This window comes from Rhinoderma darwinii, chromosome 5 (genome assembly GCF_050947455.1).
Source record: "Rhinoderma darwinii isolate aRhiDar2 chromosome 5, aRhiDar2.hap1, whole genome shotgun sequence".
In the NCBI taxonomy this organism is placed as follows: Eukaryota; Metazoa; Chordata; class Amphibia; order Anura; family Rhinodermatidae; genus Rhinoderma; species Rhinoderma darwinii.
In genome coordinates this window covers 162716971-162729487 of record NC_134691.1, presented here as the reverse complement: position 1 = coordinate 162729487, position 12517 = coordinate 162716971, and the positions used below count along the sequence as shown (strand labels likewise).

General features: G+C 42.4%; 1 protein-coding gene across 1 annotated transcript in view; it reads right to left on the bottom strand.

Annotated features, from left to right (window-relative positions):
• VPS4B (vacuolar protein sorting 4 homolog B) overlaps positions 1-12517 on the bottom strand; it is a 58767-nt gene that overhangs the window by 39428 nt on the left and 6822 nt on the right. The window lies entirely within an intron of this gene.

The window sequence follows — 12517 nt, the reverse complement described above, 5'->3', positions numbered from 1 at the left end:
TGTCATTTTTTTCATTCTAGGAGATTAGAAGGCTTATAACTTTAGCAACAATTTCTCACATTTTCAAGAAGGAGCCTACATATTAGAAACCACCCATAAAATCACCCCATTTTAAAAACGGAACCCTTCAAACCAACTGCAATGGAAGCATTACCATTGAAATCAATGGTAATGGAAACGGAAGCTATAGTTTCCCTTCATCTGTTCCGCCTACGGAAGGGATGAACGGAAAGCCCAAACGGAACCCGACGAGGATATGAACAGCCCCTTTGGAATAGACCGATAGCTATCTAATGACTCCCCGATGCAAAGGCACGCTCCGCTGCTCAAGGATGTGTTTTTAATAGGCAAAAAATAGAAATCTGCTGCCGGACTCCTCTGGCAGAGGCTTATCTATTAACAAACAAAAGGATCGGGCATATGTCAAAGCAGAGTAGGGACGCCACCAAACAAATTAGAGGTTTGTCGGCCAAGCTCACCGAACATCTAATGTGTATGGCCAGCTTAAAAGCGACCCTCCGGTCCTGGGAGAACATTCTAAATTTGATGGGGTATATGGAGTAATATTACCCGATGCCGTCCAGTTACCCCCTCTGCTGTGGATCCTCCTTATATGGTGCCCTCCTTGATGTCCCAAAATGGCTGCAGCGCTTCTTAGACTACGAGTCTGACACACTCCCACTGTTCTGGGATTGGCCAGAGTGCTGTGAGCAGCTCCGTCCAATCCTTGGACAGAAGGAGTGTCTTAGAAAAGTTGTGGCCATTTTGAGACAACACAGAAGGGACCCTAAAACGGCAGATCCACGGCATAGGGGGGGGGCAGTAGAGGACACCAGGTAATATTACTCCATATATCCCATCACATTTATAATTTAGCCCAGAGACCAGTATTGCTTTAAAGAGGCTCTGTCACCAGGTTTTCAAACCCCTATCTCGTATTGCAGCAGATCGGCGCTGCAATGTAGATAACAGTAACGTTTTTTTTTTTTCAAAACCGAGCATTTATGGCCAAGGTATGACCATTTTTATATTTATGCAAATGAGCCTTTCTTAAGTACAACTGGGCGTGTTTAAAGTTAAGTCCAACTGGGCGTGTATTGTGTTCGTTACATCTGGGCGTTTTGACTTGTTTTACTAGCTGTGCGTTGTGAATAGAAGTGTATGATGCTGACGAATCAGCATCAACCACTTCTCTTCGTTACCACCCAGCTTCTGGCAGTTCAGACACACAGCGTGTCCTCGCTCATCCGACGCGATGAAGTTGCTGTGGGAGGAAGTGAGTGACGTCACAGCGTGATCTCGTGAGGACACGCTGTGTGTCTGTGCACTGCCAGAAGCTGGGCGTTGTGAATAGAAGTGGATGATGCTGATTCTTCAGCATCATGCACTTCCATTCACAACGCCCAGCTAGTAAAACAAGTAAAAACGCCCAGATGTTACACACACAATACACGCCCAGTTGGACATAACTTTAAACATGCCCAGTTGTACTTAAGAAAGGCTCATTTGCATAAATATAAAAAATGGTCATAACTTGGCCAAAAATGCTCGTTTTTGAAAAAAAAAAAAACGTTACTGTTATCTACATTGCAGAGCCGATCTGCTGCAATAGGAGATAGGGGTTTGAAAATCTGGTGAGAGAGCCTCTTTTCGCGCAGCTGCCATCATTATGACACGCCATTTGGATGTTTGTAAACAGAAAAGCACGTGGTGCTTTTCTGTTTTCAGTCATCCTTTTGACAGCTGTTGCGCGAAACAGGCAGTTTGCACGGAAGCGCTTCTGTTCGACCTGCGTGGTTTTCACGCACCCATTGACTTCAATGGGTGCGTGATGCGCGAAATACGGCCAGATATTGAACATGTCGCGCTTTTTACGCAGCGGACAAACGCTGCGCAAAAAGCACGGACTGTCTGTACTGCCCCATAGACTTCTATTGGTCCATGCGAGCCGCGTGAAAACCACGCGGCCTGCACGGACGCAATTCACGGTCGTGTGAATCCACCCTTAGTTTTAGAACTTGGTCTAAAAATAAAAAAATAAATAAAGCTATACTACAGCGTGAGAAGAGTCTTGAGATGAGTCCAACAGCATCCTGCGCAAGCTCCGATGAAGCCGAGGCCAGTACACCTGGGACTTCTCAGAACTCGTCTCTGGTAACTTACATACGCAAATTGTATTATAAATTCTTTTTAGACAAAATGCTAAAATTGTCAGTTTTGAGAGGGGCATATTTAGGATGCTGAACCACAGAAGTATAACGACATGCTGGTGGTTTAGTGCCCTAAAATCTACAGGTTCCCTTCTGTGCATGGATTGCATGTCATGAGATTATTAAAACGGTGTTCATATGAACAGAAGCCACATCACATGGTAACCTTCTAGAGCAAGAGGAGATTAGAAGGAACAAAAAAAATAAAAAAAGACGTGCATTAACCCCTTACTGTGCCATAATAGTACAGTGTGGGGAGTGGTTACATCCTGCCCGCTCCATCAGTTGCAGGTGTTTGCTGTAAAATACAGCGGATATCCTGCTGCAACCCCCAGGATCAGAGATCATGCCGATCCCAGCTGTTTAATCCATTAATAACGGTGGCAAATGATACAAAAAAAAGAAAGTGTAAATAAAAAATAAAAAAGTTTTGAAGAAAAAAAAAATACACCTTTATTTTTACAGAAGTCGCACAAACATACTGCAGAATATTAAAGTAAACATGTCATAAAATAACATGCCATGACCTGCATGTGACTGCGGATTCTAGTAATTGGTTGCTTCGGTACGTGACCGCTGCAGGTGCTTCCCGAACCAGAGGGGAGAATAAATCCTCAGCGCTGGAGCAGGGGACGAATATATGTTTAGAATTGTACACCATCCCCTGTCCTGCTGCCGATTTAGAAAAAATTTCAGATAACCCTATAACTTGTAACATCCCGTTCCTGTGCCAATATGCATAGGAGAATATCTTCCTTAATAAAGTAAGCGGTGTTAGATAACTTCACCTGAAGACGTCATCGCACCGCCGATAGCCAGCAAGGGAACCAATAGATCCCTCGCCTCTTGTATCCCCACGTCACAGATCAGTTTTCAACGGTTGTTACATGTATTGACGGTTGTTAAAAACAGATCCATTGACTTCTATGGGGGCCGTCTGGCCGGAAGAACGGCCAGAAATAGGACAAGTCCTATTTTAAGACGGCCAATATTTACGAGCCGTTAAAAAAACAAATGTGGGAATGTGTCACTTTATGTGGTAATAACTCCAAAATTCTGTTGCCTGTCCAAAAATAGTGTTATAAGGATGGTAGCTGCGCGAAAATAACGCAGCCACGCATCATATGCTGACACACGGAGCTTTTATGGACACGCACACACTTGTGTGAATCCGGCCTAAAGGAAAGCAATGTCTCCTAATTTGGCGCAAAAAACAGCAGAAGGGTGTATTAAGATTAATGGCTTTTGGATGCGCGGTAAAAAATGCATCAGAAATCGCAGAAAAAAAACAAAACTTTTAGGGCGGATTTACACGAGCGTGTGCGTTTTTGCACACGCAAAAAGCGCGATGTTTTGCGTGCGCAAAAGGCACTTAATAGCTCCGTGAGTCATCACATAGGATGCGCGACTGCGTGATTTTCGCGCAGCCGCCATCATTATGACACTCCGTTTGGATGTTTGTAAACAGAAAAGCACGTGGTGCTTTTCTGTTTTCAATCATACTTTTGATTGCTGTTGCGCGAATCACGCACGTCCACGGAAGTGCTTCCGTGTGGCGCGCATGATTTTCACGCACCCATTGACTTCAATGGGTGCGTGATGCGCGAAAAACGCAGAAATATAGGACCTGTTGCGGGTTTTACGCAGCGGACTCACGCTGCGCAAAAATCACTGACAGTCTGCACTGCCCCATAGACTAACACGCGAGTTGCATGGACGTATTACACATTCGTGTAAATCCGCCCTGTGATTTGCTGTGGCTTGTGATGTGGTTAACGCCTGTGCTCTTTTTACAGGTGAAACTTGTAAAACAAATGCGTTTCACATGCAAAAACCGTACAGGTAAAATCTGCATCATAGACCACGGAACCGCGTGCGGTTTTTACCTCGCGGCCAAAAAGGCTCATCTAAATGCACCCTAAAAAACAGCCCCAAATACTGCAGGTGTAATTCCAGCATCAGACACATTTTGAAAACGTAGCTGCTTAAAATTCCATTTCTAGTTAAAGTAATATGAGAACATGTGAATGCCGATTCAACCAGTCTGTTTATGCAACACCTTTAGTCACGAGGAAACCATTAGTAATGATAAAATACGATACATGAATTAGATCACAGAAGAATAAATCAATAACCACATCCATACCGGATATAGGGATACCGGAATCCAATCCACAAAGTCACTTGGTACAGATACATTGAGATACATTAAGTGTAAGTAAATCAGGGCGGGATAAATCTCCTAGAAATTTTCTGCTTGTTCCTATTCTTTGTGGTTATTTTCTATTCACATCTATATTGAGACAGATTTATCAAGGAGTATTGGTTGCAGACTTGTAAATGCACATATCCTCTTCTACATCTAACCCATTGTCTTTTTCGGTGGTCTAACTGGCTCCTAATTGGTCTACACCTGCAGCGAATGTCTCAAGTTACGGTTACATTTAACCGCTTTAGGACTGTGCCATTTTGAGCCATCACAACCAGACACCATTTAGCCATTTTTAGCAGGCGTTGGCTATTCAGCTATAACTTTTTTTTAATATATTGGGCTAGCGATGTGGTAATTGAGTTGTTTTTCGTAGACAATGCAGGTTTCTTTTTTTTTTTATCATTTTTATACACATCCTTTTTGCTATTTTAGAATTTCTAGGCTTATAGTCTGAGAAGAAATAGTAAAAAAAATAGATATATATATATATATATATATATATATATATTTATTTTTTCCAGCTAATTTTTTCCTGGTAAGAATGTCGTTTTACCCTAAAATATATATTTTATTTGTGATAGTCATGGTCTACCATAAAATTTTCATATATTACATGTCTATTTTAGGGTAAATGGGTCAGGGCTATCGTTATGACAATGATTGGCGCAGGAACGTTATTTTTGGGTGGTTACTTTAAACCATAAATAGATATAGTTTTGATGTACTTTATTTTACTTTTATTTTCTATTATGGCCCGTCCCTGAAGAGGCCAGAAAAGACCTTTGTGGGACTTTTTCTTCTACACCTTATTTTTTCACTGTAACAGGGGAAATCAGCCCTCTTAGGCCGGAGTCACACGAGCGTGTGTGTTTCGCACGCGCAAAAAATGCGGCATTTTGCACACGCAAAAGGTCCATAACCGCTCCATGTGTCATCACCATATGGTGCGCGGCTGCGTGAGTTTGGCGCAGCCGCCATCATTATGACACTCGGTTTCTATGTTTGTAAACAGAAAAGCACGTGGTGCTTTTGTTTTCAATCATACTTTTTGCTGCTGTTGCGCAAATCACGTGCGTCATACGGAAGTGCTTCCGTGTGCTGCGCGTGATTTTCACGCACCCATTGACTTCAAGGGTGCGTGATGCGCAAAAAACGCACAAATATAGGACGGCGTGAGTTTTACGCAGCGGACACACACTGCGTGAAAATCACGGACTGTCTGAACGGCCCCATTGACTAACATAGGTCCGTGCGAGGAGCGTGAAAATCACGCGCGTTGCATGGACGTATTTTACGTTAGTCTGAATAAGCCCTTACAGTTACTCTGGTCACTAATAAGGCTGTGCTGGGTCTAGTTAGACCCAGCAGCAGCCTGCCACTAATGGTATCACGGCGATCATGTGACCAGTCACACGATCACCGAAACTAACTGTGGAGCGCAACTTACTGAGCTGGGGCAACACAAGTCTGGTGGAGGATGAACTGGGTAGAGCCCAGACGTGTTTACAGCATACTCAAGTCCAACCAGACATTATTGGATAAAGTGTAAGATTTGGAGAATAGGTAGGAGGAGGAGTAACCTCCGGATTATAGGGATACCGGAATCCAATCCACAAAGTCACTTGGTACAGATATGTGCGGTGGAATTGCCGAAAACACTGGGTATACAGAGACCGTGTATAATTGAAAGTGCACACATAGTGGGTCCACCCAGAGTTTCACGGGAGCATGGAGACCAGGTGCGGCCACGACCAGTGATAGTGAAATATTTGAGCTATGTGGATAAGGCGACCATCTTGCACACTTTCAAAAAAATCAAGTGCACCGGTAAACGCGCAGACTCATAATTTTACTCTTTGGGGACTATTCGGCAGAAGTTGCAAGGAAGAGGAGAGCTTTTTCCACAGTATGCTCGACCATGGTGAGGAGACAGATGAGATCCTTCTTGCAATTCCCGGCCAGTTTGAAAGTCTTTTTTCCTGATGGCAAGATGGAAGTATTTTCGTCACCAGATGAGGCCGCATAGTATATGGACTCATTGTCTATGGCTGAAGTCGAAACACTCACAATAACGTCAGGGAGGAACATGCGTAGGACACCGAAAAATTCACTGGGCTGCGGTCACATTGCCAGTGTCAGAAGGCGTCTCATTCCATTCCCTGGTTCAACCTGAGGAATAGGAAGGATATGACTGCAAGTATTTCTGACTGGCACTCCTGAAAGCTAGTAAGGACGCTTAGTTTAATTATAAGAGGATTGTTCATACTGTATAATGTATGCTTTTTCATGTATAGAGGAAATGTAGGGCTGATATTTGTTATTTCTTGGCAGGAAGTGAAGTCATTTATACTTCATTTCAGGAGGGGGGTTGGTTGCTAGAGGAGTGTTAATCACGGTCCTTCAGGGGATATAGGTGGGGCAAACGAATCCCCATCTTAAAGAGGCTCTGTCACCAGATATTGCAACCCCTATCTGCTATTGCAGCAGATAGACGCTGCAATGTAGATTACAGTAACGTTTTTATTTTTTAAAATCGAGCATTTTTGGCCAAGTTATGACCATTTTTGTATTTACGCAAATGAGGCTTGCAAAAGTACAACTGGGCGTGTATTATGTGCGTACATCGGGGCGTTTTTACTTCTTTTACTAGCTGGGCGTTAGGAATGGGAGTGCATGATGCTGACGAATCAGCATCATCCACTTCTGTTCGTTAACACCCAGCTTCTGGCAGTGCAGACACAGCGTGTTCTCGAGAGATCACGCTGTGACATCACTCACTTCCTGCCCCAGGTCCTGCATCGTGTCGGCCACATCGGCACCAGAGGCTACAGTTGATTCTGCAGCAGCATCAGCGTTTGCAGGTAAGTAGCTACATCGACTTACCTGCAAACGCCGATGCTGCTGCAGAATCAACTGTAGCCTCTGGTGCCGATGTGTCCTCGCTCGTCTGACACGATGCAGGACCTGGGGCAGGAAGTGAGTGACGTCACAGCGTGATCTCTCGAGAACACGCTGTCTGCACTGCCAGAAGCTGGGTGTTCTGAAGAGAAGTGGATGATACTTCTATACACAACGCCCAGCTAGTAAAAGAAGTAAACACGCCCAGATGTAACACATAATACACGCCCAGTTGGACTTTAGCAAGCCTCATTTGCATAAATACAAAAATGGTCATAACTTGGCCAAAAATGCTCATTTTTTAAAAATAAAAACGTTACTGTAATCTACATTGCAGCGCCGATCTGCTGCAATAGCAGATAGGGGTTGCAAAATCTGGTGACAGAGCCTCTTTAAGTATGCGTGAAAAAAGTGAAGTCTACGAGATAACACCTTCATATAGGATTGTTTTATTTCAAGCTGTTATGGTACTATGTGTTGGGATACTCGTTTGGGGAGTTGGGGGGGATCTTGTGCATCGCAATACACTCGCTGGCAGAAGTCTGGGATTGTCGAAGATTAGGAAAATACTTGGTGTAAACGAAAGTTAGGAAAATTTTTATGCGAGTAGTCTCCTGGAACGTAAAGGGGTTATTGTCGTGTGATGGTATTGCATCATCTGAAAAAGATGAAAATAGATATTGCCCTTTTACAAGACACATTTGACAAAAGAGAATTTTCAAAGGATGCAAAAATTGCGGGTGGGAGCGGTTCATGGGTTTCCGGAAGTTGATGGAAAAGCAGGGGTTCCGATTTTGGTACATAAAGGACTAAGACGTCACGTTATAGAATCCTCTACTGATGCGGAGGGGCGTTATATCAGATTAAAAATGGATTGCCCAGCAAGGAAATGGAGTCTGTACAATCTACAATCCATTTTCTTGTGCACCGGAAGCCGCTGCCGGATAGTAAGATGACTAGTTCCGGCCGCGGCTTCAGGTCATATGTTCAAGGAAGCGAAGGCGCAAGGCATAGGAGCGGAGGCGGCAGGCAATTTATGTTTGTGTATGTGATGTGTGTATTATGTTCGTGTATGTGACGTGTGTATTATGTTTGTGTGATACTGTCTGCTGAGCACTGTATCTAATCCTTTCTACACTGTGCAGTCGCTCAAAAAATGGCGGCACACAGTGTAGGAGGTTTGAAGATTCAAACCCCTCCTTCTCCTGACTCTAGCCAGAATAAGGTAGGGGGGATTGTGTGAGGACACTAAAGCGAGTGTGTCCACCCCAAATTTGCAGCATAAAGTAATGAGGTTGCTTTACCACATTGACCATGCTGCAATTTTGGGAACTGCACCCTTTAGTGTCCAGCACATGGAAATATTATAAATTAGATTCTAATTTCTAACAATATTTCCTGACTTGTGAAAAAAAAAAAAAAAATGAAAACAAATGTGCAATCACTCAAATAATAATTGTTTAACTAAAAAAAAAAAAAAAGGCATTTTAATCCTATGGGTAGGGAATATACACATTTCTCCCATTCTCAGTCTGCTTGGTCGAGAACTGATTATTTTTTGGCGTCTCAGGGCTTGCTGCATAGTGTAAAGGACGTAGCTATCATGGATATGGTTATCTCTGATCATTCTCCTCTTTTCATAGAGCTGGAAGAACTTTTCCCGAAGGGAACGGCTATACTTGGGGGTTTGCCTGTGGCATTGGTGCAGGATGAGGAATTTGGGAAACTTATGAAGGGGTGGTGGGAGGAATTTGCTCAACATAGTGGGGAACATCGGTCTAATCCATCTTTATACTGGGATACAGTGAAAGTAGTTATTAGAGGGAACATTATAGCTTATGTTCACCGGAAAAAAAAAAGGAAGTGAATAAAAATTATATTCAGGCAACGGAAAATCTGAGCCGTGCATACTCCTCTTTTCAGAAAGATTCTGGGGAAGATAATAAAACTTGATGGATTTTAGCTAAACAATATTTTGACTTACATCAATCTAGGCTTGAAACTTATTTTAGAAATAGAAATGCGGCAGAAGTCTTTAAAATTTGGGAATAAATCGGGGAGGCTTCTGGCTAATCTGGCAAGGGGAAAGAAATGGATTCATCATATTCATAGTTTGAAGGATGAGTCAGGAATTACCCATAAGGATCCGAAAGAAATAGTGCATATCTTTGGTCGCTACTATAAGAAATTATATCAACAAGGATCGGTTGATATGGATAAAGGCCGGGATTTTTTGAGAGATTTGTCATTACCTAGTATAGGAGAGGAGGATAGCATGTTACTGAATGCACCAATTACAGAGGAGGAAATTGGAAGGGTCATTGAGAAACTCCCATCCCAAAAAGCGCCGGGTCCTGATGGGTATCCGGGAGCGTTTTATAAATGGATGAAGTCTGAGATTGTTCCAATACTTAAAGTTTTATTTGACAGGGTAATGGCGGGAGATCAAATTTCTCCATCTAATAATGTGGCATATATAAAAGTGTTGCCTAAACCAGGGAAGAATTTGGAACAGCCAGATTCTTACAGACCAATTTCGCTGATTAACCAGGATCTGAAAATACTGTCCAAACTGATGGCGGGTCGTTTAGCATTATTGCTGCCTAAATTGATAGGGAATGACCAAGTAGGATTTGTCAAGGGTCGTTCAGCTGTTACCAATATACGAACAGTTTTAGTTTTTCAGGATAGGTTATTATTGAGGGGGGGGGGGGGAAACTCTGCAGCGCTACTGGCTATTGATGCGGAAAAAGCATTTGATGATGTAAATTGGGAATGGCTGGGGGTAATGTTGGATCATATGGGAATTCAGGGGCAATTCAGGACATTTTTATCTGCTTTGTACGCAACGTCCTCTGTTAGGGTGAGTGCTCTGGGATTTTTGTTAGATCAGATACGCTTGCACAAGGGCAAACGTCAGGGATGTCCACTGTCGCCACCGTTGTTTGATATAGCGCTGGAACCTTTGGCGCTCTTCTTGATCACATTAGAAACATATAGGGGTATAAGGGTGGGAGACATGGATCATAAGTTGATGTGTTATGCTGATGATATGCTTTTGTTTATGCATTCTCCGCAAGATCATTTAGAGGGACTTTTGAAGGTCTTAAAGGACTATGGTCAGTTTTCTGGTTATAAAATTAATATCCCTAAATGTCAATTGTTGTTTTTGCTTGAAACTCCAAGTTCTGCTCAGTTCGCTTCAAAAGCTAGAAATAGCACATAGATATATTACCTATTTGGGTATAAAGATAGGTAGGGTTCCCAACACTTTATATTCATTGACCTATATTCCTTTATTTCAGAAAATAAGCCAGGAACTTCAGAGGTGGTCAAAACTGCCCTTGTCATTATTTGGAAGGGCACATTTAATAAAGATGATGTATTGCTAAACTTTTATATCCTCTTCAGATGATACCGGTATTGTTACATCATAAAGATCTTCAGTCATTAAAGTTAGAATTTACTGCTTTCCTGTGGGGAAAGAAGAGAGCTCGTATTGCGTATAAAAAAAAATTGTGTTTGACAAAAGTAGACGACGGTGGCTTACAATTACCGAGCATTAGGGGGTATAATCTGGCAGCTCTATTCAGACATGTTAAAGAGTGGATAGGAGGAACGCTTTTTTTCCAATACAGCATTGGATCAGGAGCTGGCAGGATCTTGGGATTTGGGGGGGGGGGGGGGGTCTCTTTTACATTCGCAGTATAAGTTTCTTCCAGCAATAGCTAAGCAGAGTCTTCTCATTCGAGATACAGTGGCATCATGGAAGGCGGTCAGAAAATTATAGAAATTACCCATGTATATTTCAAAATATTTACCTTTGTGGGGAAATCCAGCTTTCCGGGAGGGGGATGAAAATAAAATGTATAAGAAATGGAAGAGTAAGAGGATATGGAAAATGGGGGATATGATGGAATTGTCAGAGGGGAGGTTATTTACTTGGGAGGAATTAAAAAAAACTTATGCGATGAGCCCGCAGCAGTTCCTTCAGTATATGCAAATGAAGAGTTATTGCGAGTCGTTATGCAAAGATCTGTCGGGGGCCGAAACGGCTTGAGGTTTTGATAATTTGTTGGGGCATAGAGAGAAGGCGGAATCTTTATCTCTTCTATATGGCAAAATTAGAGAAGCAATGTTGGTAAACACTTGAGAAAATCTCTTTAACCCTTTCCCAACCTATGACGTAAATGTACGTCATGGTCGGGTATTAGTTCCTGCACCAGGATGTTCATTTTCGTCAGTATGTCAAACTGTCACTCTGTGTATACACAGAGCAACAAGACCGCGCTGCCAGCTGTCCCAGACAGCTGACACAACAGTCTTGCCGGTCAGCGGACCATCGCCGCTGCTTTCGGCAATTAACCCCTTAAATTCGGCGACTGATTGCGATCGCCGCATTTAATGGTTTTGAAGCATATTGGCAGCCCCCACTAAGTGATTGTGGGGGCTGCCAATGCTTGTTGTGGAAATCGGAGGCCAGATAATGGCCTCCGGGTTGCCATGTACGAAAGCTTAGGAGGAGTAGCCTCCGGCTGGTCCTCCAAGGCTTCCCGTCAGTGTGACTATCACGTCACAATGACAGTTAGAACACATTAAACTACGTGTGTAGTGTAATGTACTCTAGCAGTAATAAGAGCTGCAAGTCTCGTAGTCCCCTAGTGGGACAAGAAAATAAAAAAAGTTAAAAAAAAAATAAATAAAAAAAAGAAGTGTAAAAATAAGTTATCAGTTACATAAACAAAAAAAATGCTTCCCCCCCTATAATAAGACTTTTATCATAGGAAAATGAACACGTTAAAAAAGTACACATATCTGGTATCACCGCGTTCGTAACTACCCAAACTATAATGTTATTTTTCCCGCACGGTGAGTACCACAAAAAAGGAAAAAAAAAAATAAAAAATAAAAAATATCAATAAAAAAAAACTACACCAGAATCGCTATGTTTTGGTCACCACCACCCCCAAAATAAAGAATAAAAAGTGATCAAAAAGTTGTATGTACCCAAAAATAGTACCATTAAAAACAACAACCCGTCCCGCAAAAAACAAGCCCTCACAGCTTTGACTAAAAAAAAAAAAAAAAAAGTTATGACTCTCAGAATAAGGAGACAGAAAATAAATTTTTCTATAAATAAGTGATTTTATTGTGCAAACGCTGCAAAACAAAACCCTATATACATATGGTATCACCG